General features: G+C 52.4%; 1 protein-coding gene across 1 annotated transcript in view; it reads right to left on the bottom strand.

Annotated features, from left to right (window-relative positions):
* Positions 1–2,056: 2,056 nt before the first annotated feature.
* Positions 2,057–14,366, bottom strand: part of TWIST2 (twist family bHLH transcription factor 2) — a 61,071-nt gene continuing 48,761 nt past the window's right edge. The window contains exon 2 of the mRNA XM_007966855.3: positions 2,057–2,736. The gene's annotated coding sequence lies outside the window, so the exon portion shown is untranslated. The remainder of the gene's footprint in view (positions 2,737–14,366) is intronic.

Raw genomic sequence — 14,366 nt, 5'->3', positions numbered from 1 at the left:
CAGAGGAAGAATGAAGTTTTTAACTTGGAAACCAAGAAAGAAGCTCCTTCTGGCCCCGCCATCCATCAGCTTTGCATTGTGTGATTTGGGATTATTTCTATTTGAATCACTTCAGGAAGAAGGGCATCGTGGCCTCCGTAGTCTTCGTGGCCCCTATGGGCCTCTGCAGAGCTTGCCAGATAGTACGGGTGGGCGGGGCCTTCTGCTGCAGGGACCACTGCGGCCCTATTCGTTCTCCCCAGAGTCTCGTGTGTGCACACGTGTGCATGTGTGTGCTGGTCGTATGTGCATACATGTGGCATGGGTATGTGTGCGTCTGAAGTGTGCCAAGTGTGTGCACATGCATTGTGTGTGCCTGTGTGGTGTGTGTGCATGTGTGTGTGTGGTATGTGTGTACATGCATGTGTGTGGTGTGTCTGCATGTGCGGTGTGTGTGTGTACATGCGTGTGTGTGTGGTGTGTACATGCACAGTGTGGGCGTAGGCATGTGTGTGTGCGGTGTGTGTACATGCATGTGTGGTGTGTGTGTGTGTACATGCATGTGTATGTGTAGTGTGTGCATGTGTGGTGTGTGTGCATGTGTACATGCATGTGTGTGTGGTGTGTGCATGTGCAGTGTGTGTGTGGTGTGTGTGCACGTATGTGTCCTTGCATGTGTGTGTGGTGTGTGTGTACATGCATGTGTGTGGTGTGTGCATGTGCAGTATGTGCATTTGTGTGTGTGGTGTGTGTGTACATGCATGTGTGTGTGCTGTGTGCATGTGTGGTGTGTGCATATGTGGTGTGTGGTGTGTGTACATGCATGTGTGTGTGCGGTCTGTGCATGTGCAGTGTGTGCATTTGTGTGTGGTGTGTGTGTACGTGTGTGTGTGGTGTGTGCGTGTGTGGTGTGTGCATGTGTGTGTGTGTCTGTGTGCTTGTTGCATGCAGTGGGTTCTGGGACTTGTGCTTCAGGGATCTGTCACCTGGACAGGCGCTCAGGGCACCTCGTGGTGATGCCAGCCCCAGTGGAAGCCAGTGCTGCACCAAGGTCACCACCAGGAGCCAGATGGAAGCTGAGGTCATCCTGGTGTTTCCAGAGCTCATGTCCTTGCCATGGTGGACCTAGGGGCAGGGCGGGAGTGGGAAATGAGGCTTACAGGCCACCACCATCCTGCCAGAGACCCCTACTTCCAGAACCCCTGTCTGGGAGCTGGGTGGGCTCTGTGTGCCCACTGCTTGGTGAGCAGCTCCACCCAGCAGACCCCGTTACCAGGAGACATGCCTTTGGTGTCTCAGGGTAGTGACCTGGTGACTCACAGTCCCCAGAGCTGGAAACCTCCACCCTGGGGTCCACAAGCACCACCCACCCCCACAGTGCTCATGGGTGCTGACACGGTTAGGAGGCAGCGGGCAGGGCATGGAGCCCTTGCCCTCATGCAGAGGTGCCCACCTGCACCAGACCTGGGCTGACTCTCCTTGGTGGCAGATCATGGTCCTTGTGGGATTTCTGGGCAGGATTCCAACCTAACCTGCACATCCGGGTGCTCCATCCTTAGCCAGCTGCCTGGTGAGCTCACAGTCAACATGGCACGGATGCACGTGGAGCAGACAGTGACTCGTTCGGACAGGCAGGCAGGTGATGGCACAAATGAATGCCATGCTTGGGAGAGCAGGGAATACCACCCAGGGTGAGCAGCAGGGAAGGCTGGCCCTGACTTTGGACAGCAGGGGCCGTGCACAGGATGGGCACGCTTCTGTATCAAGAGTGGGGCACGGGTGTGACAGCAATGGTCTCTTGTGCTGAGGCTGCTGGGGAGCAGCAGAGGACTAGGCACCGGGAAAGGGTTGAGGCCCCCTCTGTTCTCCCAGGCCCGGGTCTGTTCACACTGGCAACTGTGTTAGAGTTGGTAGTTTCTAGAAATTTCTGCAGTTATGCACGGCATAAAACGTCTCACATCCTCTCTCGTGCCTTTTAAAGTGAAGCAATACTGATTCCTGCGACCTGTTCTGACTCTCTCAGGCCACGCCTGGAGCTGCGAAGTGGAGACGAGAACAGAGATGGGGAGACCACGGCTGCGCGGACGTCTTTATTTTTCCTGGGTGGGGAGCAGGATACACAGCCACACTGCAGTCACTTAGCTTGTAAAAATATCTCAATAAATAAAACAAACAAGCAACATATACACTGAACAGAGAATATTTTTTTAAAATGGCTAGCCGAGCAAATCATGGAGAAAGAAAAAGAATAGCGGCATGAAAATAAGAATTCCAGGCTGACTTGAAACAATCATGCAGAGGCTCGGGGGAGGGGAAGGAACTCGGGGGTCCTCTTCTGAGAGCCTTGGTCCAGTTTCAACAGAATTGTACAAGAATGCATTTCTGTTTTATTAAAAAAATAGACATTAAAAAAGGCACTTAGAGGGAAATACAAATTCAAAATCCAAATCCTCGTAAATGTGTTCCTGAATCTAGACATTTTCAGAAAGAATAAACATAAGACCCAGAAGAAAAATCCAAACAGAGACAAGATGACCATGACAACGTCACCAGCAAGAGGGCTGGGAGTGCCCTTCTTATGTGGGGACCGTCCTGGGGGAGGACGGGAGCCCGGGTCTTCTGTCCGATGTCACTGCTGTCCCCTCTCTCGACGCTGGTGGAGGGCAGAGGTGAGGGCCTCCTGAGGTTGTTCAGGTTTCAGAAGTTACAGACTCGAATGCATCCCATTCCACTTGCGCTGCCGACGCGATGGACAGCCTGGAAGATAAGGAAGGGAGACGGTGAGATAAGGCAGCCTCGCTCGGCATCCTGCAGGATTGTCCCAAGACCGTCCCAAGGCTGGGTGGGACGGGACACGGGGCAGGCCCTGAGAGAGCTGGCTCTGTTCTACTCAATGTTCCTCCCAAAAGACACTGGACAGGTGACTGCTACGGGGCCAGCCCAACCTTCTACAACCCCTGCCCCCAGAGCCAGGCCAAGCCCAGAGCACCCTTTCCCACCCCCCAGGGCCCTTTCCTGCCCCCGAGGGCCCTTTCCTGCCCCCGAGTGCATTCTCTCTCACTCACCACCCCTAGGCCTCTCCCTGGCCAGTGCTCGGCATAGCCATGAATGCTGTCTGGCTGTGGGTGAGCCCCTCAGAACAGGCTGCCTGGGGACGAGATGTGCACACTGGCCCTATACAGGCCTGAGGGAGCTGTGGGGTTTTGGGCAGCAGAGGGCTGTGTTTCAGGGAGGAGGACGCAGAGAAATGGGTCAGCCGCTGGGGGGAGCTGTCTACGGTGGATTCTTGCTTTAAAATTTGTGCTTTTGACACAATTACAGATTCACAGGAAGTTGCAAAAACAACACAGAGATGTCCCATGTGCCTTTCATGCAGCTTCCACACATACCACACCCACAAACACACCCCACCCCCACATACACACACACACCACACAAACATACCACACACTACACACCCACGCAAACATACCACACACTACACACACCACGCAAACATACCACACACTACCATACACCCCACACTGCACATACACACCACATACACATACCACACACACAAACACACCACACTGCCACGTACACACACACTACACACACCACACACCACACTATGCACACCACACACCACACAAACACACCACACCCGCACATACAAACACACACCACATACACCACACACCACACAAACATACCGCATACTACACACACACCCCGCACTGCACATACACACCACATACACATACCACACACACAAACACACCACACTGCCACGTACACACACACTCCACACACCACACACCACACTCCACACACCACACACCACACACCACACTCCACACACCACACACAACACTCCACACACCACACACCACACTCCACACACCACATACCACACACCACACACCACACTCCACACACCACACACCACACAAACACACCACACCCCCACATACACACACACACCACACACACCCCGCACTGTACATACACACACATACACACACACAAACACACCACATCCCGACATACACACAAACACACATCACATACACCACACACCACACAAACATATTGCACACTACACACCCACCCTACACTGTACATACACACCACATACATACGCAAACACATACCACACACACAAACACACCACACCCCCACATGCACACACAAACACATACCACACACCGCACACACACCGCATACTACACACACCCCACACACTGTACAAACATATTACATACATATCCACACAGACGGCATACCACATGTGGTATATTATATACCACGTCATATACCACACATACAATGGTGTCACCACGTCACACCCAGGCGTCTTACACCAGTAGACACCAGGAGCTTATTCATATATCACTCGTGGGGTGCGTGTGGTGTGTGTGTGGGGGGGGTGGGTTGTTGAGGGTGCGTGTGGTGTGGAGTATGTATATGTGGTATATAGTGTGCAGTGTATATGGTACATGTGTATGCATGTGGTATGTTTGTGTAGTGTGTGTAATGTGTGGTATGTTTGTGTCGTGTGTGTAATGTGTGGTATGTTTGTGTGGTGTGTGGTATGTGTTTGTGTGTGTATGTGGGGGTGTGGTGTGTTTGTGTGTGTGGTATGTGTTTGTGTGTGTATGTGGTGTCTATGTACAGTGTGAAGTGTGTGTGTAGGATGTGATACGTGTGGTGTATGTGGTGTGTGTTTGTGTGGGGGGTTGTGTGTGGTGTGGGATATGTATATGTGCTATATAGTGGGCAGTGTGTATGGTATGTTATCTATGTGTATGTGTATGTGGTATGTCTGTGTGTGTTGTATGTTTTTATGGTGTGTGGTGTATGTGGCGTGAGTTTGTGTGTGTATATGGGAGTGTGGTGTGCTTGTGTGTGTATGTACAGTGTGTATGTAGTGTGTGGTATGTTTGTATGGTGTGTGGTGTATGTGGTGTGTGTGTGTGTGTATGTGGGGGTGTGGTGTGTTTGTGTGGTATGTGTGTGTCTATGTGGTGTGTATGTGCAATGTGGGATGTGTGTGTAGTGTGTGGTATGTTTGTGTGCCGCGTGATGTGTGTTTGTGTGTGGCAGTGTATGTGGTGTGTGTTTGCATGTGGGGGTGTGGTGTGTTTGTGTGTGGTATGTGTGTGTATGTGGTGTGTATGTACAGTGTGGGGAGTGTGTGTAGTATGTGGTATATTTGTGTGGTGCGTGGTGTGTGTTTATGTGTGTATGTGGGTATGTGGAGTGTGTGTGTTTTTGTGTGTGTATTGTGTGTTTGTGTGTGAGTGGCATATGTGTACTTCCTGCAGTTTCATCATGCGTGTTGTTTCCTGCACCCCCCACTGTGATCAAGACACACAATTCTTCCAGCCCCACAAGGTCCCCTCCTGCCACACAAATGACTTCCAAGCGCACTTGTGGGCCAATCCAACTGTGGGTATGCCAGGCTCGGTGCAGCTCCGGGCTGCAACCTGCTGTCCCAAGCGCCTTGGAGAAAGAACCCACTCAGGCGCTACCCAGAGCCTTGTTCCCACCTGCAGGGGAAGGAGACACAGGCAGGAGGAAAGTCCAGGTCCTCCAGGAAGCCGGGGTGGAGACCCCGATGCCGCACGGCCCTCTGTGCCCACCAAGCTCAAAGAGAAGGTGCTGGGAGGTGGCCGGGGCCAGCGTCTGAGACCCAGGGTGCACAGGGATGTGGTGTCATAAGCCCAAGGTCTTGGGGCACTGCAGTGGGGCCCACAGGGCAGGGGACATACCACTGGCATCAGCTGTTGGTCGGGGTTGTGGCGAACACAGGTGGGCCCCACACCGCGCCCCAGGGCTGCTTCTGCCACACACCCAGGCCAGCCTGCAGCAGCCCCCAAGCTGTGTTGCTGTCCTGCTAGGAGACCTGAGCTCTAGCAGGGATCTCTGAAGACTTGCCTTGAGCCCCGGGACCTTTGCTGCCCACCACAGGGCCTGGCCCATGTTAGGACTCACTCCCACACCCGTGGCACAAACATGAGAATAGCCCATTGACTGGCAGAGCTCGTGGGAGGCGAGTGTTCAGCGAGAATGTGTTCAGCGAGAATTATTAGAGAGCTCCCCTCAGCTAAGGGGCAAACCAGCGCGACGAGACCCTCCTCCCCCAGAGGGGCTGAGCGTGGTGGGAGGGGTGGGTGTCGGCCCAGAGGCAGGCATGGGCTCCCCAAGGCAGCCGCCAGGAGAGGGGCCACCGTGAGGATTCTGCTGCAGGGAAGGAGGTCCAGGGAGGCCCCAGGCCCTGGGAACAGGATGTGGAAGCCACATGTGGAAGCTGGAGGAACGTGTGATGTGGTGCTCGGTGACATTGCGTGTGTGTGTCTGTGAGTGTGCCCACTAATGTGAGAGTGTGTGAGTAGGAAAGAATGTCCAGAAGTGTCAGTGTGTGTCCATGTACAAGTTGTGTAAATTGCATGTATGAGTGTGTGCATCATGTAAGGTGGTCTGTGTGTGTGTGTGTCAGTGTGCGTGTGTGTGTCTGTGAGCATGTGCATCCATGAGTAGGTCTGTGTGTCCCTGTGGGAGTGTCAGTGTGCACGTGTATGTGTGTGTGCATCCATGTGTGTGTGTTTTCCGGTGGAAGTGATAGTGTGCATGTTTGTGAGTGTGTACATCCCCGTGAGTGGGTCCGTGTATGGTGTGTGTGTGTGTGTGTGTGTGTGTAACCATGTCCATCCTCATCAGTGGGTGTGTGCGTGTCCCTGTGGGAGTGTCAGTGTGTAGGTGTGTCTCTGTGTGAGTGTGTGCATCCGTGTGAGTGTGTGTGTTTTCCCGTGGAAGTGCTAATGTGCGTGTGTGTGTGTGTACATCCCCGTGAGTGGGTCCGTGTCAGTGTGTGTGTGTGTGTGTGTGTTTAAGCATGTCCATCCTCATCGGTGGCTCTGTGTGTGTTCCCGTGGGAGTGTCAGTGTGCATGTTTTTGTGTTGGTGTGTGCATCTGTGTGTGTGGGTTCGTGTGTGTCCCTGTGGGCGTGGGTGTCTGATGCTACACAGCAGTGTGCAAGGGGGATGTGTGGTTCTGCTCCTTCACCCCCAGCCCTCTCCCAACCCCAAGCCCCAGGCTTCACCCCAGCAGCCTATATCCTCAGAGAACTCCAGGAACCTTCACTGAACCAAGGCAAGGGTCTGAAAAGGCCAAGACATATTTTCCCTGAAACCCATGCATATGTAAACCCCCCCCCCCCCCACACACACAACTTTTCAAAGTTCAGAGCACTCCAAATATTTAAGCCTTTTTTAAGTGGTCCTGGGCAGAAAGTCAAAGGCTGCTCTCTCTTGGAGAATGTGGTTGTAATTAGATAATTAATAAGGGGGGGTAGAGAAAGCTAAATGGAAGCCTTCCTCAGTGGGAGGAAATAATTACCACAGCTTTTGATATATGAGCTGAACCAGCCCTCCAAGGGGAATACCGTATCATCCATGAAAAGCCAAAAATGACAGGGGCCGTCCCCTGGCCAGTGGTGGGTTTCAGGGTTTGCTTCACATGCCCGAGGGGACCCAGGCTCAGGCAGAAACGGGCGGCAGGTTCATTAGTCTTCTTGACCGAGAGCCTCCGGGCCTGGCCCCCTTGATGTCACCCTGACCCCAGCCATGTCTGCTGACATGGGACATGGGCCGCGTTCTCTGCAACAAATGTAAAACATCTGGGGCTGGGGAGTGCCTCCTGCATACACAGGCCACCTGGAACTGTGTGCATGCGTCCTGCGTGCAGTTACCTCCCTGTATCTGCCTGCCTGGGCCAGGAGTGGGGGGAGGGGGTGGAGCTGCAGAGCTGTGGCTGGACCAAGAGGGTGCCTCGGTTGTCTCTTCCACACCAGACCGGGCCCTAATGAGCAGGTGAAAGGCCCCATTCAACTCTATATCCCCAAGGCCTAACAAAGGGACAGAAGCATTAAGGAAAAAGCTAGGAGAGGCAGGGTGGGCCAAGGGAGACAGGTTTTACTCTAAGGCCATTTATCCATCTCCTCACCTGCTCACCCATGCAGCCACCCAGCTACCTACTCCTTCCTTCCTTCCTTCCTTCGTTCTTTCCTTCCCGCCTTCCTTCCTTCTTTCTCTTTCTTTTCTTTTCTTTTTCTCTTCTTTCTTTCTCTTTCTTTCTTTTCTTTCTTTCTTTCTTTCTTTCTTTCTTTCTTTCTTTCTTTCTTTCTTTCTTTCTTTCTTTCTTTTTCTTTCTTTTTCTCTCTCTCTTTCTCTTTCTTTCCTTTTCTTTCTTTCCTTTTCCTTCCTTCCTTCCATCTTTCCATCCATCCATTTATTCACTGATCCATTCACTGATCTACCATCCATCCTTCATTCCCCCCACCCATCCATTCATCTATCCTTCCTTCCTTCCTTTTATCCATTTATCCTTTCACCAACTCATTCATTTTTTCCTTCCTTCCTTCCTTCCTTCCTCTTCCTTCCTCCGTCTTCCCTTCTTTCTTTCCTCCCTTTCTTCCTTCCATTCCTGCAACATATTTGAGCATCTATCATTGCCAGGAATGCTGCTAGTTGTTGAAAAAGCTGAGATGAATCAGAGAAATCTAGCAGGGCAGAAGCATATTTGTAAGCAACTAGAACACAGAGAAGACACGGATCAGTTTGTAAAGTGCAGGTAGACTCTCAGCAGAAAGGGAAGGGCAAAGTACCGTAGACACTGTTGGACGGTCAGAACCAGCACGGCAGGGAAGAAGGCTGAGGGGTGAGCACACATGTGAAATCTCCTCTAGTCAGACACACATACACGAACACACACACAGACACACGCACATACACCCATCACACACATACCCCATATCACACACACCTCACATTAGACACACCTCACATTATACACACACTACCTCAAACACACCTCACGTCATACACACTACATCACACATCCCACATCACACACCTCACATCAGACACACCCCACATAACACACACCCCATATCACACACTACCTCAAACATACCTCACATCACACACACTACATCACACATCTCACATTAGACACACACCACATCACACACACCTCACATCACACACTACATCACACATCCCACTTCACACACACACCTCACATTAGACATACCCCACATCACACACACACTACATCACACACACACCTCACATCACACACTACCTCAAACATACCTCACATCACACACACTACATCACACATCCCACATCATACACACACCTCACACACACCCATCACACACACACATCACATACCTCACATCATGCACACACATCACACACCTCACATCACGCACACACCCCACATCACACACACACCTCACATCACACACACCTCACATGCACACCTCACATCACACACACACCTCACATCACACACACCTCACACACTACATCACGCTCATACTCCACATCACATACCCACATACACACCCACATCACACTACATCACACACACCCCACATCACACACACATGCACACACCACACACACACCCCACATTACATCCACACCTACATCACACCCCCCCACACCACACATACTCCACATCACACACAAACCCCACACCACACACATACATCACACACATACTCCGATTCAAACAAACTCAACACCACACAACCCCTACACCACACACACTACATCACACACACACCCCACATCACACACCTCACATCACACACACTACATCACACACACGCCCCACATCACACACCTCACATCACACACAACTCACATCACACACACTACATCACGCACAACTCACATTATGCATGAACCCCACATTGCACACACACACCACACACACACCTCACACGACATCCACACCTACATCACACACACCTCCCACACCACATTCCACATCACACACACACCTCACACCACACACATATGTACCCCAATTCATATGCATCCCATATCACACACATCACACACACATACACCCTGATTAACACAAACCCCACACCACATACACCACATCACACACATCACATCACACACACCACATCACACACACATACCCCATATCACACACACACCCCAATTCACACAAACTCCACACCACACTCCATATCACACACACATACTCCACATCACACATACCCCATATCTCTCTTACACATACATACACACACACACCATTACATACCCGAGGTTCCACCAGGGGACCCTGGAGGGGCAAAAGTGAGGATCAGGGGTCAGAATCTGGCCACAGAAACATGGGCTGTGACCATTGTCCACATCACGGAGCGGATGTCCAGGACATTCACTACCCTGAGCTTTCCCTGCCTTTCCTCAGCCCCTGGCATCACAGCAGAGGAGACTTTGCCTCCACAGGATCCTGCCACTGCCCAGTTCACGTGAAAGGGACTGCCACCTGGCAGTCTGCTCTCACCGCCACCTTCTCTCCCTTCCCCACCACACCCTCAACCCTGAGCTTCTAGATGCTGAGGGTGGGAACGCGTCAGGCTGCGATCACAGCAGAGTTCACAGACGTGGAGAAGTCCCAGCTGCCAGCCACCCCCATGGTCTCAATGGGTCCTGGCCACCCCACAAGGCCAGTCCTCTCTTCTCCTGAGTGCCTGGTGGGCACAGTCCTTCAGTGGGGGCTCTCAGTCCCCTGCTGAGTCTGGACACAGCCTCCTGACCCCTCAGACACCCACCTCAGCCACCCTGAGTCGACCTGCCATCGGCGTGAGCGCACAACAGACAAGGAGACACCTCAGGGACCTGAGGGCCACTCGGGGGCACCTGCAGGCTGAACACCTAGCAGAGGCCTCCGAACAGGGAGGCAGCCTCAGAGCAGCAGAGTTCACCCTCCGAGGAGGGGCCTGGATAAAACCACAATTGTCTGCTTTAAAAAAAGGAGCCATTAGGAAACAAAACAAGGACTGCTGGAAATGACCAAACAAATACAAGGAGAAGAGTTTTAAAAATTTTAAAAATGAAAAAAAAACTAATAAATCAGAGACTGCTCCTGGAAGTCTCCCAGCATGCTGAGCAAAAGGCAAAGAAAGCCGGGCACGGTGGCTCATGCCTGTAATCCCAGCACCTTGGGAGGCCAAGGCGGGCGGATCACTTGAGGTCAGGAGTTTGAGACCAGCCTGGCCAACATGGTGAAACACTGTCTCTACTAAAAATACAAAAATTAGCCAGCATGGTTGGCATGCACCTGTAATCTCAGCTACTCCAGAGGCTGAGGCATGAGAACACTTGAACCCAGGAGGCAGAGGTTGCAGTGAGCTGAGATTGTGCCACTGTACTCCAGCCTGGGCAATGGAGCGAGACTCCAAAAAAAAAAAAAAAAAAGTGAAGGAGAACGGATGGGGCAGAGGAACGTGTCTCCACATTCAGGATTATCTTCAGATTATCAGGATAATCTTCAGATTAAAAGGGAACACCAAGTTCTAGGAAGGAAAACAAGAGGAGGGGCAACCCAGCTGAATCACGAAGAAATCTCTAGACTCTAAGAATAGGGCAACCTCCTACGGCTTCCAGACCTAGACAGCCAGCAGACGTGTGCTGGCTTCCCACGAGCTCACCACCCCCACTCAGTGACACTCCCAGGATGTCCAGAGTGTTGGTGGAAAGAGCAGGGCAGCCCGGAAAATCCATACCCAGTGAGTCCAGGGACCATGCGGGAGAGCGAGAGAAGCAGTACAGCCGCAGAATGTGCACCGCTCAGCGGCTGCTCCTGGGAAATTCCCCTAGAAATGCCTTCCGTCCAAAGGAAAGGTATTCCTGGGGCTACTTTGTCTGCAAGTACAACAACAAATGATGGGCTAATCCCCCAGTGCCAAACAAACAAATAAGAATGTTGGGGAGAAGGAAACGGGGTGTAAGGAAAAACTTGAGAGGCTCACGGTCAACTTGAGGCAGGAGTCCAGGGGGTATACAACACCTAGAGCTGCCGGTCACACCGGGCACATCTGTGGGTCCCTGGTCACCCCAAGCTTCCGTCTGCCCAGTCACACAACGAATAAGGACAGCAGGAGCCAGATGAACACCAGGCAGTTGGATTCGTGAACTCACACTCTTAATTCTTATGCTGTCGGAGTTACCAAACTCACCCAAGGAAAAGTAGGAAACCCAAATGTATCGATAACCATCAAGCACGATAACCAGGTTACCAAAGGTCTGTATCTACGCCACAAAGAATAACAAACCCACTTGTTTTATAAGAGAATTAAATAGAACTTTCTATGAACAGACAATTCCCATCTATATTAAACTACTCCAGAACCTAAAGATGAAGGACCACTTCCCATTTTATTATTTATTGATATCTCTTTCTTTCTTTCTTTTTAAAGACTTTATTTTCTTAGAGTACTTCAGGTTCACAGCAAAATTAAGAGGATGGTCCAGAGATTTCCCATACACCCCCTGCTCCCACCCATATCCAGCATCCTCCATAAAAAGACGACACAGTTTGGACACCTGACGGCATCAGAACCAAAGGCTAGAACGTTGCCGCCTATGAATTTAAATACAAAAAAATCCTAAGACATTAGCAAATCAAGTCAAGTCAGGTATTTAAAGAATCAATTCCGGATGACCAAGAAGGGTTTATTTCAGGAATACAGAATGTTTACCATTCGGAAATCTGTGAAAGGAGGGACGGTGAGGGCATGCTGGGATGGGCACGGAGAGGGGTGTTTGCAATTCCAAGGCTGGGTTTCCTGAGCCGTCCCTGAGACGGTCCCTGGAGCCTGCCCCCAGTCTGAAGCCCAGCTACCACTCTCTGTGGCGCAGCCTTGGGAAAGTGGCTTCACCTGTCTAGCTCTCAGTTTCCACCTCTGCAAAACACCTAAGGGGGGTCACAATAGGACGTGCTGCATTGGTGCTGTGAGGGCTCAATGAGCTACTTCACTGGAAAGGCTTGGCCTTGCCTGGTCTATGGTCAACATGCGTGTCACCAAAAGAACAGGAGCCCAAGAGGACAGGGAGCTGTTTTCTTCCCCAACTGGGTCTAGAACAGCTCCTGGCACTTCATAGGTGCTCACTAAATATTTGTTGAAAGAGGGACTACAATGAAGAGACCAGAGAGAAACCAGCAGCTGAAGCCTTAGGGATACTGGGACCGTGCAGATCAAGCAGGTGGCTCCCGTGGCCGGTGGGCACATGGCTCGGCAGGCCAAGGCCAGGACCGGATAGATGATGGACAGGGCTGTCAATACCAACAGCAAAGAGGCCACTAACACTGGGCCACGCCAGGTTGGAAGCCAGAGGGCAACAGGGCACAGATGGCAGCCTCTGCTCACCTTCTAACCTAGGCACATACTATGTAGGGGAGCAGTCATCGGTCACATTGCCCAACCACTATACGGTGCCAAGGGGCCCACCAGGAGCCAGCGCTGGAGCTGCCTGACCACAGGCTTCCAAATAACAAAGCTGTGGCCGAGTGAGCCTGGGCAGACAGAAAGACCACAAGACACAAGGACTGAGACCCTCTGCCAACTTCTCCCTGGGCCTCCCCTCCAGGGCTTTGCCCAGCCAGCCCCCACCCCAACGGAAGCTTCAAAGCCCTTAGCACAACGGCACCATCTGGAAGGCTGGGCCGACATGGGTGCCTTCCCCCCACAGTGTCAGAGCACTCACCCCCACCTCAGGGGAGAGGAAGGAGAAAGCAAGGCCAGCCCCCGCAGGGCAGCTGGGCCCAAGGAGCTCTCGCCCACACTGCGCCCACCCTGAGCTGTGTCTCAGGAGCGGCTGGTGGGAACCTCCCTTTTGTACCAATCCAACAGACCCAAGCGACCTCTGCATCCACAGCGGCCTCACGGGCATTCCAAGTTCTTGCTACCCAGAAGTTGGTCCCCCGACCAGCAACAGCACCATTCCCCGGGAGCTTTCAGAGACGCAGTCTCGGGCCTTGGAGCCTCAGAGTCAACATCTGCACTTTGACAAAATCTCCAGTTCTTCTAAGACATTTTTTGGGCAGAAAGACGAGGCTCAACATATCCGGCCTTGTCATTCACCTCCCGTGACAATTCAGCCCTGTTGAGAGGGATCAGCAGAGGCTGGGCCATACTGTCACACAGCTGGTTAGAGGCAACATGCTCCCTGCTCGGGGCAGCTGGTTAGAGGCAGGATGCTCCCTGCTTGGGGCTGACCCCACCCCCAGCACCCAGGCCCCGAGACTGCGTTCACCAGCTGCAGTTCCTCCGGAGGGCTCTGACACACCCTCCAGCCCTCTTGAGACAGTCTCAGGCAAGCAGGAGGGCCTGGGGGCAGGCCGGACACTCAGTGGACACAGCTGTGCACCCAGGCCGAGTCCAGCCCTGTGGACCATGCCTCAGTGATCACCCACCCAATGGGCAGGCATGAGGGTGCCAGCAGCAGGCCCCGTGGGGACTCTCGGGAGAGTCCCTCCTGCTCTGCCGAACGGTTTCCTTGTTCCATCTGGGTAAGGGTTCAAAGAG

Source organism: Chlorocebus sabaeus, chromosome 10 (genome assembly GCF_047675955.1).
Source record: "Chlorocebus sabaeus isolate Y175 chromosome 10, mChlSab1.0.hap1, whole genome shotgun sequence".
Taxonomy (NCBI): Eukaryota; Metazoa; Chordata; class Mammalia; order Primates; family Cercopithecidae; genus Chlorocebus; species Chlorocebus sabaeus.
This window is presented reverse-complemented; position numbering and strand designations above follow the sequence as displayed.